Below are 6,923 nucleotides of genomic sequence, written 5' to 3'. Positions count from 1 at the left end.
CTCTCTCTCTCTCTCTCTCTCTCTCTCTCTCTCTCTCTCTCTCTCTCTCTCTCTCTCTCTCTCTCTCTCTCTATGTCATTTTCGTTTTCATCTCACAACACTAGTGATGGTCTGGTAACAAACACCCACTCTCTCTCTCTCTCTCTCTCTCTCTCTCTCTCTCTCTCTCTCTCTCTCTCTCTCTCTCTCTCTCTCTCTCTCTCTCTCTCTCTCTCTCTCTCTCTCTCTCTCTCTCTCTCTCTCTCTCTCTCTCTCTCTCTCTCTCTCTCTCTCTCTCTCTCTCTCTCTCGTTTGAAAGCCATTGACAGTAAAGTGCTTTGATGGTACGCACAGAGCTGTTTTGTGTCTCTCTCTCTCTCTCTCTCTCTCTCTCTCTCTCTCTCTCTCTCTCTCTCTCTCTCTCTCTCTCTCTCTCTCTCTCTCTCTCTCTCTCTCTCTCTCTCTCTCTCTCTCTCTCTCTCTCTCTCTCTCTCTCTCTCTCTCTCTCTCTCTCTCTCATTCTCGCAGCAGGAGGACAAAGATTCGATTCTTCTTTAACTTCCTTTTTCCTTCTCTCTTCCTCCTCCTTCTCTTCTTCTTTTCTTCATCTTAAGAACATAAGAAGATAAGAACGTAAGGAGTCTGAAAGAGGCCGGTTGTCCTACACAAGGCAGCCCCTGTAATTCTTACCCCACCTTACCTCATTATCCATGAATGTATCTTTGGTATTGACACCCACAACATGACTGCCAAGTCTGTTCCATTCATCCACCACTCTGTTGCTAAACCAATTCTTGTCTATGTTTTTGCTGAATCTGAATTTATCTAACTTAAATCCATTGCTACGTGTCCTACCTGTTTTTTTAACAACCAAAACCCTATTGACATCCCCTTTATTAAAGCCCTTCATCCATTTGTAAACTTCGAGCACTCCTTCTTCTTCTCTTTCTCTTCTTCCTGTTTTTCGTCATCCTTGTTTTAATCTATTTTTGAACTATTAACTTTTACTTACATCATTTATTTATCATCCGCATCCTTTTCCTCCTCCTCCTCTTCTTCTTCTTCCTGCTTTTCGCATTATTTCATAGTAATAATCTCTCTCTCTCTCTCTCTCTCTCTCTCTCTCTCTCTCTCTCTCTCTCTCTCTCTCTCTCTCTCTCTCTCTCTCTCTCTCTCTCTCTCTCTCTCTCTCTCTCTCTCTCTCTCTCTCTCTCTCTCTCTCTCTCTCTCTCTCTCTCTCTCTCTCTCTCTCTCTCTCTCTCTCTCTCTCTCTCTCTCTCTCTCTCTCTCTCTCTCTCTCATCTAATACCTTCTCCACAATCTCTCTCTCTCTCTCTCTCTCTCTCTCTCTCTCTCTCTCTCTCTCTCTCTCTCTCTCTCTCTCTCTCTCTCTCTCTCTCTCTCTCTCTCTCTCTCTCTCTCTCTCTCTCTCTCTCTCTCTCTCTCTCTCTCTCTCTCTCTCTCTCTCTCTCTCTCTCTCTCTCTCTCTCTCTCTCAGAGTCAAATTACTGAATGCTGAAGTTATACTCGCACGAAACATAATAGTCTGACCTCAAAAAGAAAACGGGAGTCATGGAAGAAAATGGGAGGATAGTGTTTCAAAAAAGTCACTCTTCTTTTTCCTCCTCCTCGTGTTCCTCCTCTTCTTCCTCCTTTTCCTCTTTTTTTGCCTTCCCTTCCTTGTGCATAGAATATAGAATTGGGTGTGTGTGGAGAGAGAGAGAGAAGAAGAAAAAAATAGTCTTGTATATTATTCTCTCTCTCTCTCTCTCTCTCTCTCTCTCTCTCTCTCTCTCTCTCTCTCTCTCTCTCTCTCTCTCTCTCTCTCTCTCTCTCTCTCTCCGAGGAAAACTGATCGAATGTTTTAAAATACTTAATGGTTTCACGAATGTAGACAGATCAACATTGTTTATTATCGATGACACTTTGCGTACGAGGAACAATGGCGAACAATGGCGTAAAACTCAAATGTAGACAAGTGAATTCAGACTGCACCAAATTTTTCTTCACTAACGTTGTAATGCGAGAATGGAATAAGCTCCCACCGTCAGTGGTCCAGTGTAACACGATTGACTCCTTCAAAAACAAGCTCGACCGTCACTTCCATTAACTTAATATCAATTAGAGTTGAAATGCATCGTTTTGGAGCCTTCTGATTAATGTAGAATCACTTAGGTTTAAGGACAGACCACCTAGTCTGGACCATGGGGTCTGTGTGGTCTGATTTTCTATGTAAATCTATGTAAATCTCTCTCTCTCTCTCTCTCTCTCTCTCTCTCTCTCTCTCTCTCTCTCTCTCTCTCTCTCTCTCTCTCTCTCTCTCTCTCTCTCTCTCTCTCTCTCTCTCTCTCTCTCAAGATTATTTCCCAAAAGATTCATAAAAAAAAGATGAAGAGGAAACACAACAATTTCTTTCTCTCCATACCTCCATTTTTCCCTCCAACTCACCTTTCCTCCCGCGAGTCAAAGGAGGAAAGGGAGATCCACAGGGAGAGAAAATAGGAGGAGGAGAGAAAAAAAGCGTAAGCCAATGTTTTGTGAGTGTATGGAAAACTCTCTCTCTCTCTCTCTCTCTCTCTCTCTCTCTCTCTCTCTCTCTCTCTCTCTCTCTCTCTCTCTCTCTCTCTCTCTCTCTCTCTCTCTCTCTCTCTCTCTCTCTCTCTCTCTCTCTCTCTCTCTCTCTCTCTCTCTCTCTCTCTCTCTTTGCTTTTCTCATTATTTCATGCTCTTCCTGTTTTTTCTTTCTCTCTCCTCCTCCTCCTCCTCCTCCTCCTCCTCCTCCTCCTCCTCCTCCTCCTCCTCCTCCATCTCCTCGTCCTACTCCTCCTCCTCCTCCTCTTCCTTTAATTTGTAGATCATTAGAATTATATTTATCTCCATATTTCTTTCCTCCTTTTTTTATCATCTTGTTTATACACTCTCTCTCATTATCTCCCTTTTTCCTTTCTCTGTCATTTATTTTTTTATTATTATTTTCCTCTATTCCTTTATTCTTTCTTATTATTATTCTTTTCTTTCTCTTCTTCCATCATTAATATTGTTATAATTAGTTTTTTATCATTTCTTTTGTGTGTGTTTTTCTTTTTCTTATTTTCTGTTTTTTGTTCTCTCTCTCTCTCTCTCTCTCTCTCTCTCTCTCTCTCTCTCTCTCTCTCTCTCTCTCTCTCTCTCTCTCTCTCTCTCTCTCTCTCTCTCTCTCTCTCTCTCTCTCTCTCTCTCTCTCTCTCTCTCTCTCAGGTGAGCAAGTTACCTGAGTTAGTGGTTTCAGGTGTCACTCAACAGCCGGACAGAGAGAGTTAAGGGAGGAAGAAAGTGGGATATTGGAAGAGAGAGAGTTGGTTGTGAGGAGGAAATAAAAACAGTAGTAAAGAAGATAATTAATTGACAGAGAGATCTAGGCAGTAAGTTTCAAAGTATGGTAACACACACACACACACACACACACACACACACACACACACACACACACACACACACACAGACTTACACATAAGCGCTTCACTTCCCCCTAATTAAAGTCTAGACTCACAGTGTGTACATGTGTGTGGCTGTTTCAGTGTGTGTGCGTGTGTGTTCAGTGTAATGTATGTATGTATGTATGTATGTATGTATGCAGTCTGGTACTCAATTTCACCTGTCTGTATGTATATCACTGTGTGTGTGTGTGTGTGTGTGTGTGTGTGTGTGTGTGTGTGTGTGTGTGTGTGTGTGTGTGTGTGTGTGTGTGTGTGTGTGTGTGTGTGTGTGTGTGTGTGTGTGTGTGTGTCTCACTCTCTCTCTCTCTCTCTCTCTCTCTCTCTCTCTCTCTCTCTCTCTCTCTCTCTCTCTCTCTCTCAAAGGGCGGCTGTTACTCCTTGCCCTTCCTGCCCCAAGGGTCAAGGAGGAGGAGGAGGAGGAGGAGGAAGAAGAAGAAGAGGAGGTAAGAGGGTCAGAGATTGGGGGAGGAAGAGGAGATGATAGCGGAGGCGTAAAAGGAGGAGGAGGAGGAGGAGGAAGATGAGGAGGAAGAGGAGGAGGAGGAGGAGGAGGAGGAGGATGAGGAGGAGGAGGGAGGTAGGGAGGAAGGACATACCAACGCAAACGCTTGAGGGAAAAATGGAAGACGAGTAGGAGGAAGAGGAGGAGGAGGAAGAAGAGGAGGAGGAGGAGGAAAGGGGACGATGTATAAAAAGAAATAATTAATAAACCAGAACAAGAGAGAGAGATTTGATAAACAGGGAGAGAGAGAAAGGAAAATGATTGAGGTAAAGAAGAAGAAGAAGAAGAAGAAGATGAAGAAGAAGAAGAAGAAGAAGAAGAAGATGAGGAAGAAAAGAAAAAAAAGAAACGAGAAAGAGGAATGGAGTAAGAATTAAAAGAAGAGGAGAAAGAGGAGGAGGAGGAGGAAAAGGAAGAGGAGGAGGAGGAGGAGGAGAAGGTGAAAATATGACTCAAGAAATTAATTAATTAACTCACCTTACAGGTCTCTCTCTCTCTCTCTCTCTCTCTCTCTCTCTCTCTCTCTCTCTCTCTCTCTCGCTAAGATTATAAATTATGTCTTATAAGTCAGGGTTATTTTTTGCGCCTCTCTCTCTCTCTCTCTCTCTCTCTCTCTCTCTCTCTCTCTCTCTCTCTCTCTCTCTCTCTCTCTCTCTCTCTCTCTCTCTCTCTCTCTCTCTCTCTCTCTCTCTCTCTCTCTCTTGCTCAGGTGTCTTCATCTCTCCCTTAATTATTCACAATCAGGGATGTGCCTCAAGGTAAGCTTTCTCTCTCTCTCTCTCTCTCTCTCTCTCTCTCTCTCTCTCTCTCTCTCTCTCTCTCTCTCTCTCTCTCTCTCTCTCTCTCTCTCTCTCTCTCTCTCTCTCTCTCTCTCTCTCTCTCTCTCTCTTTTGTAATGATATTATGGGCTTATTTCTCATGCGAATTTTCTTCCTTTTTTTCTCTTTTCCGTTTTCTTCTTCTTCTTCTTCTTATTTTTTTTTCTTCTTCTTCTTCTTCTTATTATTATTTTCTTCTTCTTCTTCTTCTTCTTCTTCCTCTTCTTCTTTATCTTCATGACTTCCTTTTTTTCATTACTTATCTCCTTGTTTATTCTACTATATCTTCTTCCTCTTCCTTCGTCCTCCTCTCCTCTTCCTCCTCCTCCTCCTTCTCCTCCTCCTCCTTTCTTCCTTCCTCTTGTCTTCCTCCCATCACAGTGAGGTATCTATTCCCCCCTTCCTTCCTCCTTCCCTCCACCTTTCCCTTTCCCTCCCTTCCCTTCCTCCCTCCTATCTTCCCTCTTATCTCCCTCCTTCCTTCCTTCCAAGAATCCCTCTGTTCCTCCTCTCTCTTCTCCCTTCCCTCCCTTCCTCCCTTTCCTCCACCTTTTATTCATATTTTCTACTTCTACATACCTTCCTTTTTTTTCTTCTTCTCCTTCTTCTCTTCTCTTTCTCTCCCTTCCTTTAAATTTTCCTTCCTCTTCCTTCCATTTCTCTCCCTCCTTCCTTTCTCTCCCTTTATCGTTCTTTTTATACTTTTTCTTCCGTTTCTCCCTTTCTCCCTCCTATTCTCTCCCCTTTTCTGCTCCTCCTTACCTCCTTTCTTTCTCTCCCTTCCTACGTAAATTTTCTCTCCCTTCCTTCCTGTATTCCTCCCTCGCCATTCTTTCTTCTCTTCTTCCTTCTTTCTGTTTTTCTTTAATTTCTACTTTATCTCCCTGCATTCTTCTCTCTCTCTCTCTCTCTCTCTCTCTCTCTCTCTCTCTCTCTCTCTCTCTCTCTCTCTCTCTCTCTCTCTCTCTCTCTCTCTCTCTCTCTCTCTCTCTCTCCTTTTAAGCCACATAACGCATAGAGATGTCAAGGTCACCTCTCTCTCTCTCTCTCTCTCTCTCTCTCTCTCTCTCTCTCTCTCTCTCTCTCTCTCTCTCTCTCTCTCTCTCTCTCTCTCTCTCTCTCTCTCTCTCTGGCTTATATCTGAGTTTGATTTAAAATGTATGTTTGTCAGGGAAGAAAAAGAGAGAGAAAAATGAAAGAAAGAAAAAAGCAAAAAAAAAAAAAAATATGCAAGGAAAGAGTTTGATGTGATACGCAGAGTTGAGTTACAGTTTGCTCTCTCTCTCTCTCTCTCTCTCTCTCTCTCTCTCTCTCTCTCTCTCTCTCTCTCTCTCTCTCTCTCTCTCTCTCTCTCTCTCTCTCTCTCTCTCTCTCTCTCTCTCTCTCTCTCTCTCTCTCTCTCTCTCTCTCTCTCTCTCTCTCTCTCTCTCTCTCTCTCTCTCTCTCTCTCTCTCTCTCTCTCTCTCTCTCTCTCTCTCTCTCTCTCTCTCCTTAATATGGAATCATGATCTTCTCTCCCTGACCAGACGCGTCCCTCTCCCTCCCTCCACTCTCTCCATCTCTCTCTAGCTATCTCTATCTATCTCTCACTTTCTCTGTCTCTCTCTCTCTCTCTCTCTCTCTCTCTCTCTCCCCCTCCCTCTCCCTCTCCCTCTCTCCCTCTCTCCCCCTCCCTCTCTCTCTCTCTCTCTCTCTCTCTCTCTCTCTCTCTCTCTCTCTCTCTCTCTCTCTCTCTCTCTCTCTCTCTCTCTCTCTCTCTCTCTCTCTCTCTCTCTCTCTCTCTCTCTCTCTCTCTCTCTCTCTCTCTCTCTCTCTCTCTCTCTCTCTCTCTCTCTCTCTCTCTCTCCATTCCTCCATCCCTCCCTCCTCCTCCCTCCCTCCTTCCTCCTCCTCCCTTCTCCTCCTCCTTCTCGTCCTCCTCCTCCTCAGTCTCCTCCTGCTCCTCCTCCTCTCTCCTCCTCCTCCTCCTCCTTCTGTCATTTTCCTGTCTCTTCCTCTCCATTTCTCTCTCACTCTCTCTCTCTCTCTCTCTCTCTCTCTCTCTCTCTCTCTCTCTCTCTCTCTCTCTCTCTCTCTCTCTCTCTCTCTCTCTCTCTCTCTCTCTCTCTCTCTAAATGGCTGTAAATGGCGCTGAGTCACACACACACA

The sequence above is a fragment of the Eriocheir sinensis genome, unplaced genomic scaffold, assembly GCF_024679095.1.
Source record: "Eriocheir sinensis breed Jianghai 21 unplaced genomic scaffold, ASM2467909v1 Scaffold66, whole genome shotgun sequence".
NCBI lineage: Eukaryota > Metazoa > Arthropoda > Malacostraca > Decapoda > Varunidae > Eriocheir > Eriocheir sinensis.
This window is presented reverse-complemented; position numbering follows the sequence as displayed.